The following is an 18,295-nucleotide window of genomic DNA, read 5'->3' as shown; positions in this document are numbered from 1 at the left end:
CTAAAAGCAGAACTGTCATTTGAACCAGCAATCCTATTATGCTCAAAGGAATATAAATCATTCTGTTATAAAGACACATGCAGGCATATGTTCATTGCAGCACTATTCACAATAGCAAAGACGTGGAATCAACCTAAATGCCCATCAATGATAAACTAAATAAAGAAAATGTGGCACATACACACCATAGAATACTATGCAGCCAAGAAAAAGAATGAGATCATGGCCTTTGTGGGGACATGGATGGAACCGGAGGCCATTTTCTCTAGCAAACTAATGCAGGAACAGAAAATCAAATACTGGATGTTCTCACTTACAAGTGTGAGCTAAATGATGAGAGCACATGGACACATAAAGGGGAACAACACATACTGGGACCCATTAGAGGGTGGAAAATGGGAGGAGGGAGAGGATGAGGAAAAATAACTAATAGATAACTAGACTTAATACCTGGGTAATGAAATAATCTGTACAACAAACCCCCATGACACAAGTTTACCTATGAAACAAACCTGCACATATATCCCTGAATTTAAAATAAAAAGTTTAAAAAAAAAGAAAATTAAGTTGACAAAAAACAAAAAAGTCTTTTTAGTTTTGTCTCTGAGCAGGGAAATGACACTTTGGAAGTAATGAGATTTGAATACGTTTACTATGGGAGGGAGTTCTGATTGCAGTATGTGAATATGTTCATTGTAAAATTTTGCAAAAATATGAAAATAAGTCAGAGTCCCCAAACCTCAGAAGCCATTTTGGAGAACATTTTTCCATCTTAACATTTTAAAATCTTTCCAGGTGTTGGGGGTTTTATTATTTGTCTTGGCTTTTTTTTTTTTTAACAAAATTAACTTTTATAATCTTCTTTTTTATTCCACTTAGTAAATCTTGAATATTTACCCATATCATCAAATCCTCTTCTCCTTGGTATATTTTCCTTAATATGAATGTGCCACAGTTATGTTTAGCCAACCATTGAACATTAAAGTTGTTTCCACGTTCTAACTATATGATTCATGTTGCCATGAAGATCCCTGTGTGTAAATCTTTCCATACATTGCTAATTATATCCTTAAGATACACTTTCAGAAATTTTAAGTCAAAATAATTTTGAAGCCAACAAGTATGGATAATTAAGGTTACTGGTACATATTGCCGCCTTTAAAACACTATTTTAGAAAAATTAAGTGGATATAGTATACCTCTTGGATGAAAGATTCTGTGAGAAGCAATTCAATCTCAGATGGCTGGGTTCAAGTCCTGGCTCTTCTTACTGTGTTACCTTGGTCAAATAACTTAATCTTTGTGCCTTGTTTCTTCCTGTGTAATGAGATAATTCATTTGAAGCAATTAGCGCACTGCTTGGCACATACTAGCTGACATTGAGTTGTTGTTAGTATTATTATGACAGTAATTTAGCTTTGAAATTATGAGAGCCTAGGTTAAATTAATGAGAAGAAAGATATAGAGGGAAATCTTTGACAAATCAGTCATATTTGGTGACTAATTGGCTGTATTGGCCAAAGAAGAGAGAGAAGTTAAAAAATGAGCCAAACTTTTTAAGCCTAGAGAAGTGGATATTTCGGTGATGGAAGTGGCGTCTGGCTTAGGGCATACTGAAGTGGATACAGTGGGAGATGGACATAGTCTAGTGACTATAGATTTTAGGGTAAAGAATGAGGAAGGGCACGTTGATGTAGGAATCATCAGAAGTAAGCTATTGACATGAAAATGTGTGGACTCCCAGGAAAAGTGAGGATTGAGAGAACAGGGCTTAGGATCCTAGAATGCTGGAGGAAAGCAGAAATAAGGAACAGCAGGAAGGAGGACAAGCTAGCCAAGGATACTGAGAAGATGCCATTACAGAGCTGGACAGAGAATCAAAGCTGTGGGAACCAAACAAAAATAAATGTCACAAAGGAGAGGGTAGTCAGCAATGCCAAATAACAAAAAGTTCAAAGGTATTTGGAGGTAAAGACCATTACTAATTCTAGTTAATAAATTAAAGGTAAGAGAGTTTGCATTTTCTTTGTGTATTTCATGATGGTTATTTTGTTTATTTTTTCCCTAGCTTCTCAAAACTTTCTTTGTGAATTTTAGTCACTATGTTGTCTTGGTTGTTTGCAAACACAACTCAGAATTCTTTTTATTCTCTTAGCCACATTTTAAGAAAACTTGTGAAGCAGTTAGTTCTCCAGCTTGAAGTGTAACAGATCTTTGTTTCTTATTCACTCTCACCTTTGACACAATTGCCTAAGCATGTGGTTCATGTAACCATTAAAAACACATGAACAAAAATGCTAGAAAATAAACAAGATTGCAATGTTTTATGTGATAATAATTTGCAACGTCTCCCCTTTGAAACTGAAGCCATTTTTCTGTCATTGAAGTATAATAGAATGACCCATAAGCAAAATTTCTTTTGGGTTCATATATTAAAACAGATGAAATAATTTTAAATAAAATGTTAAAAGCATTTACTTCCTAACTCAGACTAAGCTTGATCCGAAAAATATTTATCATTTGTCCAAAATTTAAAAATAAAATAAAACTAAGTTTTGACCCCTAATTCACTTGCTGGATAAACCTAGAAAGACATTTTGAAATATAAAAACTCTATCACCAATCTAAGTCATTTTTAATTTCATTCTCCTTTGTACAAGTCAATTTCCCATAATCATTTCACTGTTCTTACATTTTAAGGCCTAGCTTGTTGGCACTCGTTCATCACCTTCTAACTTTCTAAGTAACTTTTGCTGGAGTAGGCCACCAGACCTCTCATTAACTAGTTGCCCACTACTGGTGTTTCCCATCACCTTTAAAGTACAATTTGTTGGGTTTTTTTTTTTAATTTAATTTGAAATATAATTTCCCTATAGACTTGGTCTACCTAACTTTGAATTAAATCATTCCAAGGTTGATTTTTTCTCAAAACATGTGACTGGGTAATTTTTAAATCTCTTCATTAAATTTGCCTTAAACTGTCCTTTCCCCTGTTTTCTATTACTTCTTGGGTGCCCAGCACAGCAGTGAGCCCAGATGGATTCTTTAGAGTGGCTATGTGACAACGATTTAAGGAGGGAGTGAGCAGATCCACTTTTTTTCCTCGCTCTCTCTTGCCTACAGCTGCTCTCAATATGGCTCATCATGACTGAAAGAAATAAATAAAGATGAGTTATCTGAACTGAAAATCAGCCACAGAGCAGAAGCAATTCGTACTCCCCAACCCATCCCCAATCCAGTGGGGGAAAGGAAGTCATTGCCGTTGTTTATTTATTCATATATTTTTAAGAGTGGGAGGATTATTTTTTTAAATCTTGTTCATTTGAGTGGTGGCCATTTGGAGCATTTGTGAAAAGCCATATGGTTTCAAATGAGATTTCCATCACATTCTCTGCATTTGAAACCATTTTATGCTGAGTCTTTTGGCAGAGTCCAGACTTGGAGCATGAGCAGCCCGTAAAACACTGTAGACAAAACTGAAGAACATGCAAATAGCACTTAAGGAAATGTTGGGGATTTGAAATGCCATTTTTGGATGAGCCTTCATTTGGATGATACTACTACCTATATTTCAATTTAAGCAGCTGTCATTTCCATATTTTGTGCATTACATGTCTCTAGGAATTAAATTCCATCCTTGTGACTTAGGTATCTTAAGTGCTCAAAGAGATTTAAAATAGGGATACATGTGGAAAAAGAGTTTGGAATTTGGGTCCGAATTAGGATGCAAAATAAAGTTCATCAGAGAGGTTGCTGAATCACACATTTCACGTTTTCTTTCTCTATGAGAAGAAAGAATGTGTTTATGAAAAGCAGTGGCTGGGCGCAGTGGCTCACACCTATAATCCCAGCACTTTGGGAGGCCTAGGTGGGTGGATCACGAGGTCAAGAGATCGAGACCATCATGGTCAACATGGTGAAACCTGTCTCTACTAAAAATACAAAAATTAGCTGGGCATGTTGGCGCACGCCTGTAGTCCCAGCTACTCGGGAGGTTGAGGTGGAAGAATTGCTTGAATCCAGGAAGCGGAGGTTGCGGTGAGCCAAGATCGTGCCATTGCACTCCAGCCTGGGTAACAAGAGCAAAACTCCATCTCAAAAAAAAAAAAAGAAAAAAAGAAAGAAAAGCAGTTTCTTGCTAAAATTATCTCACGTGCCCTTAGATTTCAGGATATGAGCACCTAAATTCTGGCCACAGTCAGCTTATCCATGAAGAGCAAGAGGCTCACTGTGGCTTGATCCTTAAAGGCCCCATAGTGCTTCTGGAGGTCATACTCAGATTCATGTACACCTGCGTTCAAATCCCAGAAACATCACTTCTTGCTAACTGTGTGTCCATGAACAAGTGACTGAATCTTACCAAGGCTCATTTTCTTCATTTACAAGTATGGATGATACTACAAAGTTTAAAAAGCTGATGCTGTGGATCCAATGAGAGAGGACAGATGTCAAGTGTCTCCTGTTACCTGAGAGGCATTGGGTCATTGTCATATGGCCATTAGGAGTTCGGGTTCCGGAGTCAACTGTCCTGGTTTGACTGCTTATCTGACACTTATTAACTCTGTGGCCTTGCGAAAGAAGTCCCCGTTTCCTCATCTAGAGAGTGATGACAATCATACTCACATCCCAAAGATGTATGATAAGTGACTGTAATGATACATGTAAAGCTCTTAGGCTAGCACCTACATGGCACATGGAAAGTCCTCCACACTCTCATTTCCTGACTTTGCAGAATGGTTTGGCAAATGGGTGTTAGTATCTGTAATTCCTGGCATATCATGAGTAAGCAGTATGTCCCTGTCATCCAGTGCAGAGTCCCACATTACAATGAGTACTCTCGGTCAGATACTCTGGTCCATCATGACCACAGGAGCTTCTGGTCTGGCATGTGCCATCTATATTGCTACTGTATTTCTCAAGGCTATGATGAGCTTCATAACTCCTAAGAAAGTTTCTTCTTGATATCCATTTGCCAAATATGTGTGTGTGTGTGTGTATCTAATATATATATTTCTCTAATATATATATATATATATATATTAGCTAGGCTCCCATTCTGTAGCCTAGGCTGGAGTGCAGTGGTGCAATCCTGGCTCACTGCAGCCTCGACTTCTCAGCCTCAAGCATTCTGCCCACCTTAGCCTCCCAAGTAGCTAGAACTGCAGGTGCATATTACCACGCCCAGCTAATTTTTTTGCCATGATTCCCAAGCTAGTCTCAAACTCCTCAGTTCAAGTGATCTGCCTACCTTGACCTCCAAAAGTGCTGAGATTACAGGCCAAACATAGAAATTTTTGACCTCCATTAGGTTGTTGCACTTCCAGACTCATTACACTGGAGATGTAGAATTTGTCACAATTTACATATTAATGGAATATGAAATATTCTCTAGTTTCTGAGAAGTTTTTATGTGCATAATGTCTGCTTTCCTAGATAAGTTACATTATAATGAAAATTGCCATAGAAAAGGAAGACTGTGAGAGGCTATTCTAAGGCAGGTATGTAAGTGGTCCCTCTACCCTGTCAGAGGTAAGGAATTGATGGGCAAAGGGTTGACATCTTTGTTTAGCTTAGATACAGTCAGGTTACAGGAGGTATTTAATGTCCTGGCTATCTAGAGGCAGCCCCCAAAAAATTTAGTTTCTTAAACTTTAGGGCTTAAAAAGAAAATGGGAATTATGTTTTAATTCGATAATGTACTTTTCCCAGAAGGAAAAAACTTTTAATATCTGTGAACAGTTTATTTACTATGCAACAAATGTGATATGTTGCTGATAGAAAAAATGCCTATTTCAATGTAGTGCTTCATGGTAATAGAACAAAATAGAGTAACCGGGTTCCAAAAGTGTCATTCTAATGAAAAACAGCACTGTTTGGGTAAATATTTTCTGGCATCTTTATATTTCCTTTAACTGGAAACAGAGAACATGCTGGCTCAGTAGCATGACTATGGGATACTGTGTTTTCTAACAAAAAAACAAACTGTGGAAATGATTTTGCCAAGAAAAATGAAGATGGTTAGAAGGTATGGAACCAAGTGCCTCTGGCTACTCACAGCTAACAGCTTCATGGCCATAGATTGGCCTAACTAAGTGACTCAGCCTGGTCATGCTGTTGCCTGCTGTTATTTTCTAAGATAACACTTAGTCCTCTTTCTGCCTACTGCCTCAGTGGTGAAAACAAGCATTCTGTGTATATGACTAACTTAACATCATGAGAATTATAACACTCAGACATTTGGAAATGATATCTGAAATCTAAAATAGATCTAATTATCAATTACGCATAGCCAATTATTCAAAATCCATATTATCTAAAGTGCTGTCCCAATCTCGCTGTCTGGACCAGTGGGAGCAGAGGCTGTGTCCAGCAGCAAGCCAAAGTGGAGCTGGCCTACGGGCTCCAGAACAAAGGAATCTCAATTACTGTGAAGGAACCAACATTGGACAGAAGGCAGCAGTCTGAGTTGTGCATGACAACCAAAAGTCTGCCAGAAGTTAGGCAATGGGATCAAAACTGAGGTTACCAGCCCATGACAGAAGGTTCCCAATGCAACTTGATGGTGGGGTCTGGTGTATGGCCATGGTGGTGTTCATAGGACACCTGCAGCCTCAGTTATGGATGATGAGGGAGCGGTGATAGCTGCTGAGCTCTGGTGAGCTCCGGTTTTCCCTCTTGTTTTCAGCTTTTTTTTTTTTTTTTTTGAGACAGAGTTTCGCTCTTGTTACCCAGGCTGGAGTGCAATGGCGCAATCTCAGCTCACCGCAACCTCCGCCCCCTGGGTTCAGGCAATTCTCCTGCCTCAGCCTCCTGAGTAGCTGGGATTACAGGCACGTGCCACCGTGCCCAGCTAACTTTTTGTAATTTTTAGTAGAGACGGGGTTTCACCATGTTGACCAGGATGGTCTCGATCTGTTGACCTCGTGATCCACCCGCCTCGGCCTCCCAAAGTGCTGGGATTACAGGCTTGAGCCACCGCGCCCGGCCCAGCTTTTTAACAATATACTACCTTTTAAATGCATGAGTGTGATGGGAAAACATTTTTACTGGTTAACAGCTAGGATTTAAATTTGTTCTTTTCTGTGAAGAAATATTGGTTAGAGATTATACTTAGGAATGAGATCCTCTTAGATTGGGAAAATAAGATGATGCAAAGATTTCCTTTAGAAAATCTGAATTACTTTGTTCTGGCTGGAGAAAACGAAGACGAAAGAAAACAAAAAATAATAGGGAGAAAGAAGTCATCTGGGTGTCAAAAGACCATGTGCCCTTGGCTCCACCTTTCCCATCATCAGCAAATTGCACTGGAAGCATCTACTGGGAGCTACAGTTTATTGTGCGTGGCCCATTCCAGCCCAGGTACCTGAGAGCATAAGTACCACCTCCACCCTAGAATTTACGGAAACCTTGGGGACTGTGGACTTCCATGGCCTGTGGCATTGGCAGGGTCCCTGCCAGTTTTACCCAGGCTTAAAGAGCAGGAAAGTCCCCAACCACCACCTGGATAATATATGTATAAAGTTTGTGTTATGATAGGGAGGGGATATAAATTCAAATAAATGACCTGCAGTCTATCAATACTTGTACTGTTCTGTTCAACAGATGACTGAAACCTATAGCCAAAATTTAGTGTGTAGTTATCTATTGATTTTACTTGTCCAGATTTATAAGTAATCAAGTATTTAAACTACATATATTTTTAAAGATTTTCTTTGTCTATTTCAAACTCCTTTTACCATTCCACACTTGCTATTTCCTTTTTATTTACTTTATTATAATGTATTTAACAAGCCTCTTTGTGTACATGGATGTTATGGGCTTTTTCAGAATATAAGGGGTCACTACAAAATAACACAATTGCTCTTACAGTCCCATTCATTTAAAAATCTACAATTGTTTATTCTATGATTGCATTATAAGCATTATATATTTATACAATTGTTTATCATGAGGCTGGAGGCAGTTCACAAGTGTATATACAATACAAAAGAGAAAATAAATTATTGACTATCTCCAGAGTCACTGATCTCTGAGAACTCAGAGTTTAGTTGGGAAGGGAAATATGGAGACCCACATAAACCTCGGAAAGGCATGTCAGCAGAGAAGTGATGTGAAGAGATATGGGCAATTGGTGTCAAAATTCTGAACAGAGTGGCATTCCCTCTGATTTAGAAGACTCACGGTAGAAGGGCATTTGATCTGGGTCTGGACGAGTCAATAGGATTGTGGTATAGAGGTAGGGAGTGGAATGGAGATGATTCAGGCATGAGCCCCCTGGGCGCAGAATCAGTGGTAGGACAGCCAGAAAATGCCATGATGGCAACACAGGCCAGAGAGTGTTTAGAATGGGATGTAAAGCTGAAAAACTGAATTTACTTCTTTTGGAAAGAAAGACATTTTCTGTATAATTTACAGTATATCCTGAGAAAAATCTGATTGGTGAGGTTCGTAAAATGCAAGGTTTATCGTTTAGAGCAGTGTGTTTTTCTATACTACCAGAGCAGAGTGAGAAATAATGTTACATTTTGATTACCAGTAACAGCACAAGTTGTTTTCATGATAGGCTAATTCTAAAAATGGCTGTGAAGGTACAAAAATCATGCTTTTACAGTGAAGTCATAACCTCTTCATTATTTTAGTTACATTCCCTTTTTAACAAATCCTTTCCTTTACTGTTTCAAAACATTTGAGGCAGATGACTTCTAAATAATAAGTGAATTTAGATACACCTAAAATGACTTAAAATCTAATAAATTATTGCAAAATAATAGTCAAACTGAATATTAAAACAACAAAGCTATAAGATCCTTCTTAGAGCTTCTAAATCCTTCTTGACATTCGGCACATAGCTAGAACATGATAAATAAAATATTAATCTTAGTTTTCCCTCAATTTGTGAATCAATAATTTCTATTAACAGTTCATAAAATGTCAACATGAAATTTAAATACATTTTTAATATAACACTAAAGTAATAAATCCTCCACAGAAGTCAAGAGAGCAGATTAGTTATTCTGCCCTCTCCAAACTTGACACTTAAGCAAGATTAACTTTTCTCTTGGTACATTAAATGTTTGTTATTTTTTAAAAACTAAGAAAGAGAGGCACATAAAAGTGAACAGTCATTGCCTTCTTCACAGGCCAATGGCATTAGCATGGACATACTTCTGGAAAACCCTCAAGGGGGAACTTTATAACACATGGACACATTAGATTACATAAATTCTGATAATTTTCCATTTTTTTGTATTAAATATTTATTTTTTAGGTATTCTTAGTAATCATTTCAGACTTGTATGGAAAGAAAGTGATTTTTGTTTGTTTCTATACTATGTTTAAATTTCTTTCACTCTCACAGAAGGTTTCATGGCACAGGTGAAAGGAACATTCTTGGGAATGGGGAAGGTGGGAGGTAGATCAACTGGAAAATTCAAGCCTGGGAGCAGTCAGTTCTGTGAAGGTTCCAGTGGAGGAGCAAACAGCAGGAAGTCGCATTGAACTGGGCAGGAAAGAGGGGAGGTTGGGAGAGGAAGAGGAACCAGGGCCCAGAGCCACCTGTTGGCCCATAGAGCATCTGTAGTGACAAAGAGCACACTACCAGAGTAAACTCCCAGCCTTAGCACTTACTGACTCGGTAATTTTAGGGAAATCACTTACCCTCTCTATACTTCTGGTTCCTCATTTATCATATGGAGAAAATAATAGTAATAATAATCATCTCTACCTCCTAAGTTGTTGTGAGGATTACATTAATTACCTTAAATGAATACATATAAAGTACATAGCGTGGAGACAGGCACATAGTAACCATACGTAAACTTTAACCATGATTATTATAGTTACAGGTTCTCTTAGGGAAGGGGCAGGTAGTTGGAGAGGGCAGCCTCACCTTGGATGTGTGGTATTGCCAGTGCCATCCCAGCTTCTTTCTCTGGGAAATGTTGGGCCCCTAAGTGCACAGTAATATCAGTTATGCATGTAGCGCACTTACATAGTTGTTCCTTAGTTACTATCCCTATCTTCAAAACACCACATTTATCTGTATGTTCCTAAAACCGGCACTTGTGTGATTTGTTCACACCGCTCCCAATAGTGATGATGGGAGTTTCTCCCTGACTAACAAGGTATTAGTCAGATTTTATTAAATGTGTCGTATAAGCTTGTAGTAAGTGAAAGCAGCAAAGAAGATCTTGCTGGATCATAATTATATTGTCCACTCGAGCCCCAGAAATTGCTCTTCATGTCCTTTCTGTATCTTGCCGATCCAGGCAGTTGAGACTAAATGGATACAAGGAAGCGACCAGGTCCTTTAGAAGCCAGTGCAAGATTTGACAAAACTGCTGATAGTGTTGCAATGTAAACATTCCTAACAACAGGTCAGAGATTTTAAATTGAGGAGTTTGGGCTCAAGGCGAAAATATCACTGCAGTTACTCTGAATTCTTTTTTGAATATTATTTTTAATTGACAAATTATTATCATATATATATATGGAGTATAAGGTGATGATTTGATACATGCAAGCAATGTGGAATGATTAAATCAAGCTAATTGACATATCCATCACCTCACTTACTATTTTTTTGTATTGCAAATTTGAAATTTACTCTCTTAGTCATTTTGAAATATACAATACATTATTATTGACTGCAGTCACTCTGCTTGTGCAGTAGATCTCAAAACTTATTTCTAGTATCTAATTGAAGCTTTGTCACTTTGACCAACAACTTCCTTTCCTCCCTCACCCCACCCTACTCCCAGCCTCTGGTAATATTCAGAATTATTGAGGAATAAGATGATCCATATGAAAAAATTCTGGAAAAATTGAGTTTGCAACATTAGGTGTACAACCTAATTGTTATAACCATTTAGGATAAGAAGATAGGCAGGCAATTGATAAAGGCTTTAGGCTTCAAGGCATGGGTTCAAGGCATAGAATACCTCTTAGTTGTGTGGTCATATCGGGTTCATATTGCCTAAGACATCGTGTCCTCATTTTGAAATTATGAGTTGAATTTAAAATATCCACCTCATAAGGAAACTATAAGAATAGATGCTTGAAGTGGTGCATAGCATGCAATATCACTTACATAGCAGAACATTGGCAACACACTAAATGTCCAATAGTAAGTGAATGGTTGAATAAATTACATTATAGCTATATGATGTTCATTAGGTAACAAACCAATCCACCACTGATGAACAAGTGATTACAGTCAGCTGAGATCCAAAACTATGAGGAAGTCTTAATTTTGTTGAATGGAAATAATAATTATAATAATTATTATTTATATAGTGCCTATATGCCAGGCCCTATTAAAGTCTTGTACATGTTACTTATAAATCCTTACAGCAACCTGAAGAGAGACTACTGCTGTCAGCCCCATTTACCACATGAGGCTACCATGGAAAAGTAAGATTAGAAAACATGTCCAGCTAGTAAGTGGCCAGGCCAGAGTCAGGGTAAAGGAATTGGGGGATTTGTGTGCAGTTAAGAAGTAAGGAGTATGAAAGATGGATCCTCCAGATCTCATCAAGCTTTGTGATTTCCTAGACAAATGCCGGAAGACTTGGTTATGTCACAGATCAATAAAACACACCATTATTACATTTTTGGCATAATAGCAGCTGGCCTGTAATACAAATGGGAGCTGTCATACTCAGAGTGGAAAGCCCTACCAGTATCCAGATTGGCAACAGATGATTCTGCACACCCAATACCCAATTGCAGACTGTTTTCTGCCTGCCTGCTCTACACTGCCTGCCTTTATTGAACACAAACTGTGACGTACTGAAGGAATCCAAGATAAATTTGTAAAACATCATGTCAGGCCCTTTCTAGTCCCAGTATCCCCTGGTGATCCAAGATTGGGGTCTAAAAAATAGAACAGAAGAGAGAAGAGGAAGCAGGCACTAACTTGCCACAAATACACGTAGAGTGAAGGAGATATTTTTGTTTAAAAGACAGACAGCTGAGAAACAGTTATTTGATCCCTGCTGCTTGAGGGACAGTAGGGAAAGAAAGGTATTTTTGTGATCGCTCTTCAGCGTTCCCTATGCGGCTTGGTTCATACAGTCACAACAAAAACCCATGCTCTAATAATACATTGCAAGCAACCACAGATATGTTGCAAGCATTATGCACAGTAGTAACTAACATTCAGTTTCTTTTGATTACTTCCAGGCCTGTGACATTTAGATTGCTGCACATTTCTTCCAACCTCAGAGCATTCAGAGTCAACAGCGTACATCTAATAATCATGTGCTGACATAGAAACTGTAAGGACTTGGTGCCATTCATCTGACTTTCACCACACTAAGGGTAACAGAGCAAATGAGCACCATATTGGGAGTCCAAAAACATGAGTCGTGGACTAAACTTTGTCACCAACTAGCTGTGGCCTTGAGCATGCCACGTAATCTCCATGAGGCTTCTGGTTCTCTTTTGTGAAATGAGGAGAGAGTTTTGGATCTCCAGGTCTCCTTCAACTCCAATATTCCACACTAAGTCATCAGTGAGTTCTGGCTAATAGTAGTTTCAAAAGGGAGTACTGCTCATTACATTCCACCAAGTAAAATCTGAGAGCAGAAACACCAAGAAAGTGGACATCCCAGTTAACTTTCAACATTTACCCATCAACGGGGGTTGGCTCAAATAGTTCTGAGAGTAATCCATGCATAACATTTTTGAAAGGGGAAGTAAGAATGTCATCTTGCATTTGAACATTTTAAATGTCAAATCCTCTGCATTGTTAGTATTTATAAAGTTATCTCTATGGCATTACCACTGTCAAAGTAATCAATCGTGGATTTATTGAAAGATACAAACATGAATGTTTTTTATCTCACCTAAGTATTCTCTGTACTAAATTTTATTCTGTTATAGCATACTTGACAATTAGTGATTTGTAGGCTTGCTTAGCACATGCATACTTTTTAAGCAAATTAATATAATATGAGAGAACAGTTTTCACTGTTTCCTTCTATTGGTATTTGTGGGTGCCCTTCACTGTTAACTGCTACACCGATTTACACAAACCAACTATCACAAACGCTTGTTTGCCAAATGCCTGCTTCCCTAATAAGGAGGCAACGTGTTACTGACACCCTTATGTGTAGAAGGTCTCACACAGAGACTTATGAAATGCATATCTGGATTCCTATATTTTTTTCACTAAAGTCTAACACATTCATGTACTCAAATCTTAGGAAAGGAAATGTATTTGGTAGTTTGAGCCTGCTGTCCATACAGGCTCAGTGTGTCTTCTGTGAAAGACCAATATCATCCCAGCGGACCTGACCTAGTTGAACATAAATACACCATTGAGGAGCTACTGGCTTCAGAATTAATAAAATGTATAAATAAATAGGATAGCCTTGTGAAGAGTCTAAACTTGAAGTACCTATTAATTAATTTTTTAAAAAAGCAAAACAGCAGCTTGTAGCCGCTCTGCTGATGCAATAATCTATGAACTGAAATAGTTTGATAGAAAGCAGTCAGATTATTTATATTATTCATATTTTACAAGATTTTTAAATGTGTTTAACCTAGATTGGGATCATAATGCAAAGCCTTATGTTTTTCATAAGATACTAATCCAGCCTAGAGGCATCCAAGTAATTTGGCATTTTCGCTTTTTATTCATAAGGCCTCTGAGTATGTGTGAATGTGTTTGTAAATATATCTCAATTTCAGTTTTAGTTATTCAGAGAATATATATTAGTCCTTCTGACTAGTCCCAGAAACACAACCCAATGTATGTCTGAACTGATCACTATTTTAAAATCTAGAGAGCTGGGCAGTCTCTGTGCTCTTGGGCCTGCAGATGAAGTTCATTAAAGAATCAATCACTAGTGACAGCAACCATCCAGGCCCTCACGTCATTTGATAATATTATCCAGAAAAGAAGAATAGTTCTTGCTCACCTAGGCAGAATTTTGAGAAGTAACCATAAAAGATGAGACTGAGAGTTATAATTGGGTCTTTGGTATAGACAAATTGTACTGTGTCTTTTGAGTTTTTATTTTAAATTCCCCTAAAAGGTCACTGAATACAAAGACAGTCTCTGAGTTTATTGAAGGGAAAGCCACAAAGCTGTTACATGCAGCTCTGTCTATGCCTATTTGTATTTCACACTGTCTTTTGTCACCCAACAACAAACAGACAAAATAGAATTCAATCTCAGAATTTCTTTACTGTCTTTTAAAGCTTTTCTTCAAGGACTTGTTTCCAACCAACTTTGAAAAATAGTTCTAATTTTTAAAAAAAGAAGAAACAAAGGTCTGTTCACATTTGGCTTATTATATGATATCTTTCCTGCATTCACAGTAGCAAATGTTAGAAATACATTTCAAGCTGCAATTCACCTGGATAAATGTCAACATGAGGCCATATGGTAGCTTTTCAGCTTCCTCTCCTGGAAAGTGCTTTGGACATGGCAGTCATTGCTACACTCACGCCAAAGCAACTAACTGCCCAGCTGATTGTTCTTATATAACGTAGATTAGGTCATGGCTCCAGTGTGAACCAATCTCAGTACCACATTGTGTGTTTGGGTTATTTTCTGGGTGACTAATTAGATCTCAACCTTGTATCTCCATTTTGGATTCCAAATGGTCCAAGTGGACACCATGATGCTGCCCCAAATAATAGAATGGTTTCGGGCCCTCTGACGCTAAGAGAGGACATGATGTACAGCTGACTGCCTGCATGTGAATCCTAGGTTTGCCATTCAGTTGCCGTGCACAAATCAACCTCTTAGGAAATAATATTTTCATCTATAAATGTGGAAAGAATAGTGTCTACCACATAGGGTAAAAATTGAAATTGTTGTGTAGAAGGTAGTTGACTGTTCACATTTTACAAGATTAGAAAATGTATTTAACCCAAAGTGAGATTATAATGCAGAGCCTTATATTTTTTAAGAGGGTGATATAACCTAAAAACTGATCATTGGGGCCACTTTACATATGGTTATGTGAATTAAAAAATTAATTTTTGTAATATAGTTAGAACAGTGCCTGGCACATAGGAAGCATTTTGTTAGTTATCATAAATTCAGGTATATGTTTGTCACAGTCAAGAAACCCCTTACAGAAGTTGTAATTGAGAAAATAAACGTAACACAAATTTTTAAAGCTGTTTAAAGTTTCACCTTACTTGCAGACATGTTGCTATTCACCTTTTATTCATTATCTTATTAAAGATAACATGATGCCTTGGGGAACATGAATTTTTCTCTCTTAAAAAGAAATTAAACAATAGGTAATGAGGGAGCAGATATTTTCTATTTTTACATGTAGATCAAATATCCACTAACACGTTACATTTTATTTCTTAATTAAATATCACACTTTATGCCATCATGCTGCATACCTTTCAAGATTTTAAAAGTCTTTTCTCATCTAGGAATTCATTTTTTATTTACCAGTTTTGAGATGTAGATAAGACAAGGGATGTTATTATTTTCAATTCACAAGTGAGGACATTAAAGTTTTGGGAAACTGAAGGGAAGTGACCATCTAGAGTCGTAAAACAAGTTCATGGTCCAGGATCACAGCCATGATCCAGCCCCTCCCCCTCCACTGTGCTGGGCTGTGGACTCATCTGCTTCATATACATCTGCTCAACATTTATTTCCAAGCACTGAATAGAAACCACCAGCCTCACATGTTTTCCAAAGCTATTGATTGTGCCCCTACTCTTCGTTCATCTTGTGGATAATAAATCCATCCATTTAAAGACAAGAAGAATTCAGTGTTCAGCTATGGTCTGCTACACACATGTCCACTTTCCTTACATTTTCTTTGAACAGAACACAGTAGAATCTATTGTACAGCTCACCGGTGTGATACCGCTTTGATAGACACTGAGTGACCTAATATACACACTCCAGTGTACTCTAATCTGTGGTCTCCCAGCTCCCACTCGGCAGGAATTCTGAGATGTTGATGGAACCCCATGATTTAACAGAGCAGCCGGGCTGCCCTTTCACCCCTCACACTGGTTCTGACAGCTGCCTGCCATGTGTAGAGAAAACCTCACAGGCTGAAACCCTGCCACAGAGTAAAGGTCCTTGAATAAACATACAAGCATGATCATGCTACTACTCTAAAATTGAATTGTTTTTTTAAACTGAATTTGCAGTAGGGGAATTTTACAGCTGAAGATCTAAAGCACCCCAAAGTGGGCCAAGTACCCTCTCCCTTTAAAAATAAAACAAAATAATACACACGGTAAGGCTGGTCTTGTTCACACTTAAAATTTGAGTTACCAGGTTTTCCTCAAGTGGATTAAGCCAATTTACCAATGCCCAGGTTTTCCTACTCTGAAATAATAACAAGCCTGCCAGAAATGATGTGCAGCATTTTCCTGGCTTAGTTAGGAAGCTTGATTTGTGTTTAAGCTGTCAATTTAATCCACACTTTCTTTTTACTTTTATCAGGATATTCTTCAGGTAGAAAAGAATGGAAGGAGGCTTTAGGCATAACTACTGTCCTAAATATAAAGTTAGTTAAAAAAAAAAAAATCCCTACTCGGCCCAAATAGCATTGTGCTTTATAATTCATTCTTTTCACATACAGTACCCTGCGTTATCATGGCTAATGTTTTCCTGCTGAGCTGCCATCATCTTTTGTCAAGCTGTCAGGGTATTAAATTGATGTACCTTCCACATTTGGATAGAGGTCATTATCCTGTTGCCTGGTTGCATTGCCTCTGCTGAGCAGGTTAACTGCTTGAGGTCTTTTATCTAGATAAATGTTTCACCAGCACTTTTGCTCTGTGATGACACGAGCTGTTCCTTAGAGGTCAAATAGTGATGCTATGATAACTTGTTCCCTGCATGTTCACAGATAGGGAAAGGACTGGAGTCCAAATTTCCTAATAGTCCTAAAAGTAATAATAAATGCTCGTCTTAGCATATTTCTCCACAAGATATACTGGATTTGTGGACTCTTTTAAAATTACCTACATGCTAATTTTATATACTGAGAAAAATAATGCATTTTATCTATTTTATTGTTTCAGTGTCATGAATGATTCCACCAAATGTGTCAGAATCTACCACTTAGTTCTAATGATGGCAGAAATAAATGAATATGGGTGTGTGTAATAGATAATAAATAATGTATATTGTTATTTGCATGGGTTTCTAATATTAAAATAATATTTAAAGACCATGATATTTGACATCTTGGTACTCCTGTCCACATAGAAAGATTTTTTTTTTTAATTTTTTATTGCATTTTAGGTTTTGGGGTACATGAGCTGAACATGCAAGACAGTTGCATAGGTACACACATGGCAGTGTGTTTTGCTTCCTTTCTCCCCTTCACCCACATTTGGCATTTCTCCCCAGGCTATCCCTCCCCATCTCCCCCTCTCACTGGCCCTCCCCTTTTCCCCCCAATAGACCCCAGTGTTTAGTACTCCCCTCCCTGTGTCCATGTGTTCTCATTTTTCATCACCCGCCTATGAGTGAGAATATGCGGTGTTTCATTTTCTCTTCTTGTGTCAGTTTGCTGAGAATGATGTTCTCCAGATTCATCCATGTCCCTACAAATGACACAAACTCATCATTTCTGATTGCTGCATAATATTCTATGGTGTATATGTGCCATATTTTTCCAATCCAGTCTATTATCAATGGGCATTTGGGTTGATTCCAGGTCTTTGCTGTTGTAAACAGTGCTGCAATGAACATTCGTGTGCATGTGTCCTTATAGTAGAACGATTTATAGTCCTTTGGATATATACCCAGTAATGGGATTGCTGGGTCAAATGGAATTTCTATTTCTAAGGCCTTGAGGAATCGCCACACTGTCTTCCACAATGGTTGAACTAATTTACACTCCCACCAACAGTGTGAAAGTGTTCCTTTTTCTCCACATCCTCTCCAGCATCTGTTGTCTCCAGATTTTTTAATGATCGTCATTCTAACTGGCGTGAGATGGTATCTCAATGTGGTTTTGATTTGCATCTCTCTGATGACCAGTGACGATGAGCATTTTTTCATATGATTGTTGACCTCATATATGTCTTCTTTTGTAAAGTGTCTGTTCATATCCTTTGCCTATTTTTGAATGGGCTTCTTTGTCTTTTTCCTGTAAATCTGTTTAAGTTCTTCGTAAATTCTGGATATCAGCCCTTTGTCAGATGGGTAAACTGCAAAAATTTTTTCCCATTCTGTTGGTTGCCGATTCACTCTAGTGACTGTTTCTTTTGCCGTGCGGAAGCTGCGGAGTTTGATTAGGTCCCATTTGTCTATTTTGGCTTTTGTTGCCAATGCTTTTGG

At 37.9% G+C, this 18,295-nt stretch overlaps 1 protein-coding gene across 34 annotated transcripts in view; it reads left to right on the top strand.

Annotated features, from left to right (window-relative positions):
- Positions 1–18,295, top strand: part of CDK14 (cyclin dependent kinase 14) — a 621,661-nt gene that overhangs the window by 566,497 nt on the left and 36,869 nt on the right. For 6 of the 34 annotated variants that reach the window (XM_078342857.1, XM_078342851.1, XM_078342884.1 and 3 more), the window contains one exon: positions 12,184–15,137. The exons of the other annotated variants lie outside the window; for them this stretch is intronic. The gene's annotated coding sequence lies outside the window, so the exon portion shown is untranslated. Of the gene's footprint in view, positions 1–12,183; positions 15,138–18,295 lie in introns of those variants that run through there. 34 annotated transcript variants of the gene reach the window in all.

The sequence above is a fragment of the Callithrix jacchus genome, chromosome 11 (assembly GCF_049354715.1).
Source record: "Callithrix jacchus isolate 240 chromosome 11, calJac240_pri, whole genome shotgun sequence".
Taxonomy (NCBI): domain Eukaryota; kingdom Metazoa; phylum Chordata; class Mammalia; order Primates; family Cebidae; genus Callithrix; species Callithrix jacchus.
Note: the sequence above shows the minus strand (reverse complement) of the source record. Positions and strands in the feature narration are given on the sequence as shown.